Source organism: Watersipora subatra, chromosome 5, assembly GCF_963576615.1.
Source record: "Watersipora subatra chromosome 5, tzWatSuba1.1, whole genome shotgun sequence".
Classification (NCBI taxonomy): domain Eukaryota; kingdom Metazoa; phylum Bryozoa; class Gymnolaemata; order Cheilostomatida; family Watersiporidae; genus Watersipora; species Watersipora subatra.
The window spans coordinates 45,749,621-45,764,677 of record NC_088712.1 but is presented as its reverse complement, the minus strand read 5'-3'; positions in this window follow the sequence as shown (position 1 = coordinate 45,764,677).

Sequence of the window (15,057 nt, the reverse complement as noted above, 5' to 3'; positions counted from 1 at the left end):
GCTTTGAATAAAGTGATTTTCTAAAGCTATAACAACCGTTTCGGTAGCCGTTGGGCAAAAAAACAGTTCGAATTAACAGTGTTGAGTTCGAGTTATCTATAGCAATTTATCATTACGTGGGAACGGACCAAAGAAACCGTTCGAATTAACCATGCGTTTGAGCTATCCGTGGACGAGTTATCCATGTTTGACTGTATATATACATATACATTTATATTTAACACTGAGATTTGTACATATATATATATATATAATCTCAGTGTTTGTTGGTCTGTCTGTCGTCCAGGTGTTCAGTTATAATGAGTAAGCTTTAGGAAATAATTGTGCACATTACATTTGCCTATTTTAATGCCAATTTGTTAAAATACCACGCTTCATACTTCGGCTAGCATGCTTGAAGATCATGATTGTGTGAGAGATCGTGACCCAATATTTTTATCAAAACTGGCTTTAGAGGGACAGACAAGGCTCTTCTTATAATAAAAAGTTTAAGCTACTCAAATTCATTGAGTAAAAATGCTTAGTCAAGCAAAAATATATTTTTTTTTGCAAAAATCTTTTCATTCTGTACAACGCTGGGCATTCATCTAGTTTTCATATATTTGCAAAAATATATAAAGCCTCATATACTCCAAATGGTTTAGTTGTTTGGGGAGCACTAAAGGGTGCTAGCAGATTTTTGGCTATATACTCATGCATAGTCTCAGTATGCTCTACATACTTAGACTATGATAATAGCGAGCAATACTTTATTGCATATTCAGTCTATGTGCATCATTGTAGAGATTCAAATATGTTTGAAATGCATACTTGCGTGACCGGAGCCAGTGCAACTCGCGCTCATAAAATTGCTGGTAGGTTAGCTTAGCTGGGTGTATTTTCACTTGATCTCAAATTGATCTGAAATGAACTTGAATAATCAAGTATGATGATGAAGTATATACTTCTATAGTAGCAAAGGGATAAAACATCAATCATATAGCTAATTGAATATACAATAGACACTGGTATACCTAATCGAAACTGCAATATAGACTAAAATAATCAGAATAAGATAAAATATATAATTATATAATCACAATGAAATGAAATAAATATTTGTTTTGTTGGTTGAACGTACGACTGGCACTCAAATATTTAGTCAATGTTACAATATAGTTTAGTATAATCAGAGAAAGATGCGATATAAACCTATGTAATCACAGGAGAGTAGATTATCTAATTGTACAATTATAGTTGGCTATACAATAGCAACTCAAATATCTAGCCGAGAGTACAATATAATCTAGGATATCTGTTTGTATCGTTTGTTGAATGTTTTAATAACTGATCTCCGTTCAGTTCTGAAACATTTTTGACAACTCCAAGAAATGATCGCTTGACCACTTAGTCTCTAAAGAAAAATTATGCAAATCATTAGTAGAGACTTGATAAACTTGAAAAAAATTTCCCCTCATAATCGAACTATATTTTTAAATTAGCTCTGTGTTTTTATTAAATGCCTTTGTATATTCATATATACAACAGGCAGGCTACTCCACCCTTTCTGTATGTTGCTCTTAATGTGTCTTTTGCTATGTCTAATAAAATTGTGTAAAGAAAACTGACGTGCTCCATTTACTTGAACCAAACCCCTCGATTACAAGTCAAGTGATGTTTGGCTTGTAGAATATATATAAGAATACATGGCAATGCATTTTATATATATACTCAGACATATATAATGTATATGGAAAAAATATGAGAATAAAAAAAATTAAAGTGTTTGATTACATTGAACTGCATGCCAAAGACTTCTAGAAATCTCCGCTTTCTTTGATCATCTGTACTCTGTATATATTCTTTTGACTGGTTAAGTTCCGCTTCTTCAAGTTCGGCTAGTCACTCATACATGACTTCGCTTTAGTAATATTGGTGATTGTGTGCTTAGTTTTAGGCAAGCCGGTTATAGCCTCGACAAGCTTGCTGAATATGTCTTAATAGCCGAGATGGTTTCACTTGAGCCGTTGTTGGTCTTGTTAGCCAAGCTGGCTAAAGCCGTGTCTCTTGTGTTCAGCCGATTGGATAGTTACCATTTGCTCGGCTGGTCATTTATCCAGCTACTTATGGAGCTCATAGCTGGAACAAAAAGTGGTAGTGTTTTACTGGCTTCTGTCACATTTGGAAGACTTCAACTCATTCCTTTATGACTGAATAGTTACTGAGCGTGGGGCACTACATGTAGATGTATTTACTGCACACTTCTTTCATTAAAGGCCCCTACACACTATCGCTCAAATCGACGATTAGCAATGTGATAGACTGCAATGATGGGCTGATACGGCGTCATCACCAATGATATTGCTGTTACGATATCCACTGGAGGTTTTGTGTTGGATCCTGCGACCAACACGTAGAGGCGACCTGGGTCGGCTTACTCTACCGGTCTGCATTCACTATCCACAGGGGCTGTGTAAGGGTTGCCCATGACCAACACGCGGAGGCGACTAGGTCGACTTACACCACCGGTCTACATCAACCACCTTACACCAGGAATTGCTCCCTGAGTGATATTATACTCGTTCGACAAGGTCGACCTGAGGTCGACGGGGTCGACAGTGTTTCTGTGGTTCTACGCCCAAAGCACAGTCCATAGACTGAGTCTTGGAGTAAAGTAAGTGCTCAGTGTGATTCTGCTATTGCGCAAAGTAACAGAAGAGTGTGGGTCCAAATGCAAAGCATGTATTGAACGACGTAAATGAGCCGAGGCTCTGCCTTAAATACAACCGAATATGTAAATAAGGTGGCAAAGGCCAGCCTCCTTTAGGGGCGTGGTTACATAAAGGAAAGAAAAGAGAATACAACTTCGAATGACATAAAAGAAAAGGAGATGGCAACATACGTTTCCATCACACACGCCGCCCCTATAGACGACCATCGGCTATATAAAACCAACCAAAAAGAAAAGAAAAATAAAGATAATATGAGAGAACGCCAACTAGCTACAACATACAAAAACAAGAAAAATACAATAATATGAGAGACACCAATTAACTAAAACATACCAAGGGAATAAGGATAAACAATGTCGTTCGTATCTTCTATGGGGTCGACATTCGGTTCGCCAGGTCCTCCAGACGACGAGCCGTCCGTCGGAGGTTGGAGGCCTCTTCCCGCAGGACATCCACCGTGACTCGGGGTCGAATGTCCCCCAGTCGGCTCTGGACGCTGCCTATCGTGGTTAGTTTCCTGGGAGGTGGAATCGGCCGTTCTATCTTGGGCGGACTACACCACTTTTTCTTCGGGGGAGAGGGAAAGGGTGCCTGGGGCCCTCTTCGCACAGGCGGCTTTGCTTTAACTGGCCCGTAGGGTGTGGGCTTTTCGAATGTCGGGGGATTAGTCAGTTGGACCTTCTGGCTCCATGCCGGGTAGCTAGTGCGGTCGACTTCATAGATGGTGATGCCCTTTCCGCCGTGAGCTTTTCGTGTCTCCGCATCTTTAATTCGAGACTGATGCTTCGAAATAGTGTCTCTGGACGTAGAATTTCTCCCACATTTACAGAAAAATCGGGTGAAATGTTGAGCTATATGTATTCTGCGCCGTCGAGGAGTAGATAATAGCTGTTGACATAGTGGGCAGTTAACACCCTTTTCCCGGCATAATCTTGTGATTTTCTTAGCCGTATCCTCCGAGATCCATTTTGTTGGCAGTGGGGAGTGTGGAGAGTGATTCTCCTTCAATGAGTCCGTCTCCGAGTCGTCCAGGGTCTCGTCGGGGGCTGGGTGGAGCTCCAGTGGACTGGTCACTTTGGATAATAAAGGCAAGGCTCCGATGATCGGCGAAGCCTTCTTTACTGTCTCTTTCGTAATTTCCATGTTTAGAAGAGGTATAGGTGTGTGCGCTTCGAGTTGACAGCAAGCAATGAGCGCGATCTGTCTGGGGCCCAAGATGGCCGCCTTCTGACCTTGAACTCCAATGGCTTCTCCTGATTGGACGGCGCTAGTATCATAGTCGGCCAAATACGCGGGAGGCCTTCTTATTCGTTGGGGCCGTGATGCATTCCCAGCCTCGGTGTTACTGGCCTGGGCTCCTATATTTCCCGTGGTCCCTGCCTCCTCGGTCGTCAATCCGCCGCCAGGGTCGGGGTCAGCCATCGAGTTGGGGTTGCTTTCCCCTGGAGGGACCAAGGAATCTTCGCCGGGAAACCGAAGGGCTTCCAGTCTTCTCGGCGACTGGGGTATTGGTAACTCCGTTAGTCGGCTAGGCAGGAATGGTTCTAAAATAGCGGCATCCGGATTATTGTTTCCTCGTGAGACTGGTCTTTGGGGGTGACCTCTCATGTTAGGACGTCGGGCAGGCTCGACTTCATCTGGGGCTCGTCCTTGTTGCACCGGACTAGGGCGACAGAGTCTTAACCTTCCTTCAGCTTGAATGGATCGCTGTCCATACCTTTCTATTTCGTAAGTATGATTTTCGTGACTCCTTAGTACGCGATAGGGTCCCACATACTTGGCCGCTAGTTTCGGATTTTCCCCTCTTCTCCGCCGCTTGCTTAGTAACCACACAAGGTCACCCTCATTGAATAGCGGAGGCTCTCTCACATCGGTTGACACAATTTCCTTCTGTCTATCTCGGAGGAGAGTGTGGGCTTGCATCAACCGGTCGTGAACAGTCTGGACATACTCGTGTATGCTTGTAAATGATTCCAGCCTGTTTCCATACAGCAACTGGTCAGGAAGACGAAGCTCTCGACCCAACATCAGGTAATTGGGTGTTTCCTTAGTGGCGGAGTGCGGTAAACCTCGCAGCGTCCGCATGATTTGTGGCAGTAACTGATCCCAATCTTCCTGTCCTCTGCCCAGTAAGAGGGCTCGTAGGGAGTCACCCAATACACGATTATTTCTTTCAACCACACCATTCCCTTCGGGGTGGTACGGAGTGGTCCTAGATTTATCGACTCCCCACAAGTCACATAGCTTTTGGAATAAGGAGGACTCGAATTGGCTCCCCTGGTCGGTGTGGATAATTTCGGGCAGACCGAAGTAGCTAAATATTCTCTCGTCCAGGACCTGAGCTACCGTTGGGGCTGTAGCGTCGGGGATGGCTAAAGCATCTGACCACCGAGTGAAATGGTCAGTGAGCACCAACACCCAGCTATTCCCTCGAGGGGTCTGAGGTAGGGGTCCCACCAAGTCTACGGCTAGGCGTTGCCATGGCCTCCCGGCGTACAGCCGCTGTCTGTTCCCGGAGGTCCGGCCTTTTCCTGTTTTGGCCCTCTGGCAAACTTCACAAGAGAGAACTGCCCTCCGGATATCTCCAGCCATGCCCGGCCAGTACCAGTCCAATTGGACGCGTTTCAAGGTCCTCTCCACACCGCAGTGCGTTTGCTCGTGGGCTTTCCACAGGATTTCCTGTCTCAGCGTTTTCGGGCATACCACCACCACCCTTTCTCGCCCATTTTGAGTGAGATGAAGGGTCAACACACCTGACTCGTCGAGCTGGAGCTGGTGGAACATCCGGGCCAATCGCTGCAGCTCGGGGCTGCCTACTTGCAGCACGGCCTCTTCTATTCTCCTCCGGTTCCTGACGGCCTGGTAAATTACCCCTAGGTCGGTAGCGGATCTCTGTTGTAATGCCCGTACTTCATCTAGCGAAGTCTGCACCACTGTCAACCGTTCTGGGACCTTTGGGACCGTGCTTTTACCGGCTTCCTCATCGACTCCGGTTTCCCCTGCCATCTTGATGGCCCATAACCGAGGGTCTTGAAGCCTTCTGGGAGGGTCGTCCAACACTCCTAGTGACCCCGCACCGCCTGGCAGCCGTACTGGGACTGGACTGGCTGGTGTGGGCGTCGGGAGGCCGGGCCCTGAGGCATGTCCGCTGCTGGGTAGTCGAGGCCATTCATCTTCATCCAACTGGCGGATGTTGGGACTGGGTGTTCCTGTACTTCTTGGTGGCTGTACCGGAACCTGGTCCACTGGCACAGCAGTTTCCCAATTGGTTCCTGGGGTTACTAGAGAGTCACACACTTGTGACCTCGTGGGCCCCTGATCCCGCTTTTCAATGGCAGCACACTGCCGGCAGTCGACGCACTGTCGTCGACTCAATCCATCGGCGTTACCATGCTTATCGCCTTTTCGATGGATAATTCGGTATTTGTGCTCGGCCAGGCTCTCCAGCCACCGGGCCACCTGGCAAGAGGGTTCCTTCCTCCGGTGCAACCAAACCAAGGAGGCATGATCGGTCCGGATTGTAAATTCTCTGCCATATAGGTAGGGCCGGAAATGTCTGACAGCCAGCACAACTGCTAGCAACTCTCTTCTAGTTACGCAGTAATTGCGTTCGGCGGAGGAGAGGATTTTGCTATAGTAGGCTATGGGTCGCTCCTTGCCTTGCTGGACCTGGGATAACACAGCCCCGGTCCCTACGTTACTAGCGTCGGTATCTAGCACGTAGGGCAAGGAGGGCTCGGGATATGCCAGTACTGGAGCGTGTGTCAGTGACCATTTGAGCTTAAGGAAAGCTTCCTGTTCCTCTTCCTCCCACTTCCAAGGGACCCCCTCGCTTGTCAACAAGGTGAGAGGTTTGGCAATCGAGGCGTAGTCAGGTACGTACCGGTGATAGTACCCAGTGGTACCCAGGTATGACCTTAACTGCGTCACATCCTGGGGTGCTGCCCATCCACTGATGGCCTGAATCTTCTCAGGGTCGGTAGCCACTCCAGTGTCGCTGACTATGTGGCCCAGGTACTTGACTTGGGTCTGGAACAGACTGCATTTAGAGGGCTTTAGCTTCAGCCCGGCCTGTCTCAATCGCTCCAACACCTCTGCCAGCCTAGTGACATGACTAGAGAAGTCCGCTGACATGATGATGATGTCGTCCAGGTACAGCAGCAAGGTTTTCCAGTGTAGCCCTTGGAGGACGCGCTCCATTAGCCGCTGGAAGGTAGCCGGGGCGGAGGTCAGTCCAAAGGGGAGCACCTTCCACCTCCATAACCCACTGCGTGTGGTGAACGCCGACCGCTCCTGGGCCTCGGCGGAGAGGGGTACCTGCCAGTATCCGCTCATCATGTCCAAGGTACTGAAAAACCTGCTGCCGGACAAGGCGTCCAAACTCTCGTCAATCCGGGGGAGGGGGTAGGCGTCCTGGCGAGTGACACTATTAAGTTTTCTATAGTCTACACACAATCGCCACGCCCCGTCCTTCTTCCTCACCAAGACCACCGGAGAGCTCCAGGCCCCGTGAGCGGGCTCAATCATGCCTTGTTTTTCCAGGGCCGAAACCTGTCGTTCGATTTCGGCTTCTTTCTCGTGTCCTACACGGTATGGGTGTTGACGGATGGGTTGTGCCTCTGGAAAGAGGGGTATCTCGTGTTGTACCAGGGTGGTACGCCCCACGTCCTCGCTTCCTTGGCTAAATACATCCGCATAACGGACCAAAAGGTCTTCCATCCTTCGGTGCTCGGTAGGGGACGAGCAATGTGGTGCCGCCTGTTGGAGCAAGTCCAGCATGTGGGGAGGTACGTTGGAAACAGGAGGGGGAGTTTCTTTGGAAATCTCGGCTCCTCCCTTCGCTGTCCAGGGGACCCCTATTTCGTCCGGCCCAACTCCAGTGTATTGTCCCACGACCGTTCCTGCCGTCACGCTGACGGGATGGTCGGTGGGGTTCATACAGCGGATGGCCACTCTCCCCTTCTCACCGGGTTGGTGTAGGCTGGCGGCCACCATATAACCGTTTCTTATTCCCTCGATTAACCCGACTGGTTGATAGGATGAGGACGTGAGACGTCCGGCAACCAGGACCTCGGTTCGAGGGGGAAGCGTTGTAGCTCGCATTATTTGAACTCTGCTTGTCAGAGGTCGACCCTCCCGGTCAGTACAAGTCAACTTCTGTCCATTTAACACCAACGTGGGTTGCTGAAAGTTCATCTCACAGTGGTGGTCGACCAAGAAGGGCATGCCCAGGATGGCGTCCTCCTTCAGGGCACATACCACGAGAGATACGGTAACCTGGACACTCCTGACTCTGACTGGGAGAGTGATGAGTCCGTGAAACTGCAGCCGGGTACCATCTGCCATCCGTCCATAGTCCTCCCAAACCTCTAATTTTCTTTTGACATCTTTAGGTAAACGCTCAAAGACATGTCGTCCCAACAAATTAGAGGTGCATCCGGTGTCCACGAGAAACTGGACGGGCTGACCTCCGATGCGACCTGGCAAGAAATAGCTGCTATTATGCGGCTTCCATGATTTGTCTCCGTGAGTTCGTCTGGCTTTGCTCATCCTCTGGGGGCCTTTTTTGGAAGGCCGAGACGGCTTTGGCCAGACGTACGTTTCGTCCTTGGCTTCTGAGGGTGGGAGACCTGCACACTCAGGTAAGGGTTGATACTGGTTATGCAAGGGGACCGGTGGCGAGCAGGGGGGAGCCTGTGTCGCCTAGTCCGTCGTGGCCGTTGCCACTGGCCTTGCAGGGGTATATTCGATCCACAGTCAGTACTTCCCCCTACTGCTGTGGATGGTAACCGTTTCCCGACCTCGTGGCTTGAGGTGGTTGTCCTTGGGAGGCTTGGGGGCACCGGCGTTGGGTGTGCCCTGTCTGGCCGCAACCCCAACAATTTGGTCCCCTTTTCTCCACTCCCCGTTGTCCCAACAGATTTCCTTCCCTTAGTCCATCCGCTAATCCTTTTATAGCCATCAGGACGTCATTCAGGGTGGCTGATGGGGGATCCGGGTGGACGGAGGCGACTGTAGCGGGGGTAGCCTCCTCCTCCTCCACTGTCATTATTATGGGTCGGGCACCAGGCCGAGGAAGAGTGGGCTGGATTTGCAGGAACTCATTCCCTGCCTGCACTGCTTCCTCCAAGCTCTGGGCCTTCATTGCTAACAGATGGCGTTGGAGGGGCGTGTTTCCCAGGGTCAGAGAAAACGCATCCATGGCCATACTGGACTGGTAGGAGTCTGGAAGGTCAGCGTACGCTATCTTCACCAGACGCTCCATTTCTGTGGCATGTTCTTGGAGGCTCGTCTTCGGTTCCCTCTGGAGGTGGAGCCTACTCTTAGCCTCCCTCGGGGAGAGCCCGTACTTTGTGCGTAAAGCCGAGAAGATGGAGGCAGGTGAGTCCCCTCGACTACAGCTTCTGGCTCCCTCCTTCAGTGTCTCACGCAGGTGGAGGAGAGTGGCCTTCTCACTCCACTCATTAGCTTCCGCAACCTCTTCGAACTGGGAGATGAATAACTCTACATCTTCACTCCCATCGAACTTCGGAGGCTTGAAGCTAGCTTCCTTCCTGGGTATTCGTAAGGCTCTAGTAATAGCCTCTGTTAGTTGACCAATCTGGTCGACCTGGTGTAACTCTGCCTCAGCCAGATCTCTGGTAGCACTCCGTCGGCTGCTTGGCATGGTTACAAGGTTTATCTTAGAAGTCCGTGGTCAAATCCCACTGCTGCCACCAGTGTGTTGGATCCTGCGACCAACACGTAGAGGCGACCTGGGTCGGCTTACTCTACCGGTCTGCATTCACTATTCACAGGGGCTGTGTAAGGGTTGCCCGTGACCAACACGCGGAGGCGACTAGGTCGACTTACACCACCGGTCTACATCAACCACCTTACACCAGGAATTGCTCCCTGAGTGATATTATACTCGTTCGACAAGGTCGACCTGAGGTCGACGGGGTCGACAGTGTTTCTGTGGTTCTACGCCCAAAGCACAGTCCATAGACTGAGTCTTGGAGTAAAGTAAGTGCTCAGTGTGATTCTGCTATTGCGCAAAGTAACAGAAGAGTGTGGGTCCAAATGCAAAGCATGTATTGAACGACGTAAATGAGCCGAGGCTCTGCCTTAAATACAACCGAATATGTAAATAAGGTGGCAAAGGCCAGCCTCCTTTAGGGGCGTGGTTACATAAAGGAAAGAAAAGAGAATACAACTCCGAATGACATAAAAGAAAAGGAGATGGCAACATACGTTTCCATCACAGTTTCTCGTGAAGGTTTAGCACTAGTGGACATGGCTGTATCAAGTTCATGAGTTTAGTCTTGCTGCTGCTAACGGTTGAAATAATTGAACGCCTGTGGCTTGCTGCAATTTGTTTGATGTGGTTAGTTTTGCACTCAGTTTGGTCCATAGTTTCTGCTTCAATGTCAGCAGGTATTAACACGCTCCCAACCACTTGTCTTTCACTCGTGTGTCACAAATACATCTCGACTTAGAGCGATAAATTCTTCTTTAGTCTATAGTATTCCATAAACATGACCTTGAAAATAAACGAGTAGGTCACCAACCTGCGGTCTATGACCTTGAAACAGAAGCCGCGGTTACTGACAAGCCGCGCTGCTTGAGCATGAAGACTTATGGTATTGTGGGGCTTTCACAAATATTGTTGTTGGCTCTGTAAGAGTGTTTATTTTACCTTCTTTATCGATAGGGAGATTACAGCTTTCTGATGCTTGTGCTACTGATGTTTATTCTGGTGGTGTTTGCTCTACTGATGTTTGCTCTATGGATGTTTGTTCTACATATTTTTGATACAATTTTTTTCTATGGATGTACAAGAAACTGGATTGCATCATCCAAAGAGAAAATACCAAGCTCTTATAAAATATTTTTATTGCAAATATATATATATATATATATATATATATATATATATATCATGCTGCGAACTATTTGGACAATTTTACTTCATTCGTTTTATGTCCAAGTGAGGCTTGGTATTGTTAAATATACTTTATATCAAAACCTGAGAAAGGCCAACCTATCATTGATGCAGCGACAATATTCGAGATTGTATACAAAATTTGAAATTGAGCCTCTTCAGAGGCTATAAATTGTAGATGGAAAAGTGGCTAGCACTCATACTACAAAATTTGTGCCCAGGTGAGGCAAGACAACCACTGAACTGAAAGATAAGTATACAAACTTTCAGAAGAAGATGACTTGTGTCAAAGTCACAAATAAGGTTTCTAACAGATCATACAAAAATTTGAAGGATTAAAGTTGACAACCGATTGACATACAAAGCATTTTCTTAGCCTGGCAGAGGAGCCACTTTGCTAGTTTGAGAGAATTGTTAGTTATGCAAGAAATTCAGTCAGGAGTGCTACTTTACACAAGATCATATAAAACCACACAAAAAAATGATTAAATTTTTCATAAGTTACATTTTATTAGCCTTTTAAACTCAAACTTATAGGTCAAATTTGATTTATATACTTATAATTTTTTAAATATAGCATATCTAAATTATTTTAATTTGTTTTTCTTGTGTGATAAAGCTTTTGTTTTGTACTAAACTACTTGATAAACTAAATATGTATATAATTTAAATATAATAGTTATTCTATTTCATTTTTCTTACGTGACACTATAGTTACCTAGAATGTCTTTAGTGCATGTTGTGGGTACGATCTGTAAAGAATTGTAATATTAAAATTTATTGCATGCAGAGGTCTTACCTTCAAGACAAATGTGTAACATAAACGCTGAATCTAGTTTATATGAATTAAGCTCCCTAAAAACATATTTGAAAGAAGTTTTTATATGGATTTTAGTAGTCTTTTAACTAAAATTTTATCTGACAGAGGAATACGATATCTCATTTTACATTTGTACCAGTATAAAAAGGTACCAGTTTCGTCGTATTCAAAGCTTTGATGGAATAACTTTGGGGAACAGAAACTTTTTAAACACACACACTTCTATGCATGTTGTTATTAATAATTTACAATATACATGATTTTTATTGTGTTTTCTCAGTTTGTATTAATTGTATCATTACCAAATCATATTTATTGTAATTATAGCTAAACTGACTTAATTTATCTATTAAATGCTAATTATTTCACCTTTACATTTGAGCACTTTTGTAGAAGTTTTATTTTATTTTTAATTTATTTTACCAGCAAAAGAATTTTCCTCAGGATATTAAATTTGAAAGTTAAAGCTGTTTGACAAAGTTTGAAAACGTTCGCAGTTGTTGTTATTTTGAATCTTAATTTATTTAAAGTGAAGAAAACAATTTCCTAGTGATATGAAGTACAGAAGTTAGAATGGCAAATGTTGTTAAATATTGAATACAAATAAATTTTTTGTGCGGAGGCTTTTATTACACGGGCAACGCCAGGTATTCATTTAGTTTTTAATAAAGAACGGTTTGGTGAAAGCGCACATGAAACCGGGTAGGTCTAGCAAGTCCAACACGGTTAAGAACCACTGGCTGTAACTGGTACCTTTTACTCAACAAGAGGAGAGAAAGTGGTATGAGATACATGTCCGACACCATCATGGTTAGTTTATGTCGCAGTCGGTCAGTCAATTATACACTATAAGGAAAGATGTGTAAACAAAGCAAGCACTGATAGGAACTTTTGTGAAAAATGCATGTAACAAACTCAATATTGGTCTGTTGAGGAAAGGAAATTGTGCATGATAATATTCTTTATCGAAATTAAAATGAACATTAAATAAACAAAAATTGAAGTTATTTTAGTTCAAAGAATTAGCGTAAAAGCCGTGAATAAACAAAAGAAAAAACTTTTGTTTGTATTTATTGGTGTTGGAATGCAAGGTACCAAATCTGAATCCAAGAAACATAGTTAAGCTTGAAAAAGTCTTCTGAGCATCTGGAATAAATTAGTAGAGAACTAAATGTTGATGCGAACTAAATAGCAACTATGTAAACTATGAAATGGCTATGCAGCATATATATTTTGATAATGTAGATAACCAGTACACAAATCGTCAAATCTTAAGTTTGAGATAATTTATTGTTGATATTGCGGGTTGGATAAATCCTGCATAAATTGTGTGAAGTCATCTTCTCATGTAAGCTTTCTTTTAATTTTTCACATGAATAATCTCAAACAAAACATGAATTGTTCACTACTATCTTGTATTCAAGATAATTTCACAGTTTTCGTTTTATTTGAAAAGCCTATAAATAAAGGCTTTTTGTTGTTTTGTTATCAGCATAATAAAATATTACTAACTCATGGGGAAAACTCATGCAGCTCTAAGAAAAAAAGACGAACAAGCATCGTGCTGCATATGCTTAGGTCACAAAAAGTTCCTATACAGGGAAATCGCAACGCGTGAGTGCAATGCTAAAATAATTAGCGTGACCATACTGTATACTATGTTAACATTGTATATCGTTATGTCTTATACGACTCAGTGGTAGAGCGTCTAAATTTTAAACTTGCGGTAGCAGTCTCTGGGGGTCAAAATCTATCAGAATGCAAATAAATATTAATGTCTAGACTTCATTAGCTATAGCTGGATGCCCCTACAGACATATGATCAACTTTGAGAAAGATATATGTATATTTCTCAAAGTTGGTCGTATGTCTGTAGGTCCATATCTTCCCATGTATAGCGATGAAGTTTTAAAAATGAAAAATCCACTGCACATGGGATTTAAACTTGCTATACCATATTTTTGAAAACATGCAAGAAGAAAAATGTGTGCCCATATTCGACAAAAAATGCCCGAACGTACATTTACAACCAGACTATCAAAATCGATACAGAGCTGCAGTAGGTTCATCAGCCGGTAGAGTATGGATTACACAGAAAAAAACACAACACACAAACAAAACAATTTGATTTAAAAATAAGAATAGTAAATGTTCTGCATGTTGATTAAAAATAAATTTTGTTATGCAGAAACTTTTTATATCACCCGTGCAATGCCGGGCATGCATATAGTTGTAAATATAGTTATTACACATGACGATCTCTCATGGTGCACTAGACAGCCATGGTATAAATATCAATAATATTAGCAGTATAATAATCACTCAATCATAAATCCAAATATAAGAATAATTGTGCACATGGTTATTACACATGACGATCTCTCACAGTTCATAGTGCTGCGAGCTTATTAGTATTGACCATAGAACATTCTCTGTTGCTCACCAGCCAGAAGGTTTGGAGTTACTTCGTCCTGTGTTAAATGAAGACAGCATAATGGAAAACTTAAAATAGATTTTTAAAATTTCTGCTTGTACAAATGCTAGCTTAGAAGCTGCTTTAGCATAGGCTAGACTATAACGTTTATGTGAGTTATTTTAGTGGTGGTGTGCAGTACATGGTCTGCACGAACAAGCAAAGTAATAGAGGCTGAGATGATTAAAACAAAGCCCAGATGAAAAAGAAATCGTGTGGAGGATTCATGTATTTCTTAGACTTTCTATGTGACATTTTTTTGCTTTTTTATTTGTAATTAGTTCTTTGACGGTCGTTAGCCAGTTTTAGAACTATTGTTTTTGCGTAGTGCGTTACTATGGAATAGAATAAAGTTCGTGGTGGATAATGGTACTGTAACATAAGGGAGGTTGGTGGTTACAGCTACAGCTTGAGGTTGCTTGACTCAAGTGAGTCGAGTCTGAGACGCCGGTTAGATAACATTTTATATGCAATAGAAAGAGAGATAGAGAAAAATAGAGCACGATAGAGAGATAGAGAGAAAAATAGAGCACGATAGAGAAATAGAGAGATAGAGAGATAGAGAGATAAAGAGACAGAGAGACAGAGAGATAGAGAGATAGAGAGATAGAGAGATAGAGATAGAGAGAGAGAGAGATAGAGAGATAGAGAGAGAGAGAGATAGAGAGATAGATAGAGAGATAGAAAGATAGAGAGAGATAGAGAGAGATAGAGAGAGAGAGAGAGAGAGAGAGAGAGAGACAGAGAGATAGAGAGATAGAGAGAGCGAGAGAGAGATAGAAAGATAGAGAGAGAGAGATAGAGAGAGAGAGAGAGACAGAGAGATAGAAAGATAGAAAGAGCGAGAGAGAGAGAGAGAGAGATAGAGAGAGATAGAGAGAGAGAGAGCGAGAGAAAGAGAGATATAGAGATAGAGAGATAGAGAGAAAGAGATAGAGAAATAGAGAGATAGATAGAGAGATAGATAGAGAGATAGAAAGAGATAGAGAGATAGAGAGATAGAGAGAGAGAGAGAGAGATGGAGAGAGATAGAGAGAGATAGAGAGAGAGATAGAGAGAGATAGCGAGAGACAGAGAGAGACAGAGAGAGATAGAGAGAGATAGAGAGAGAGAGAGATAGAGAGGGATA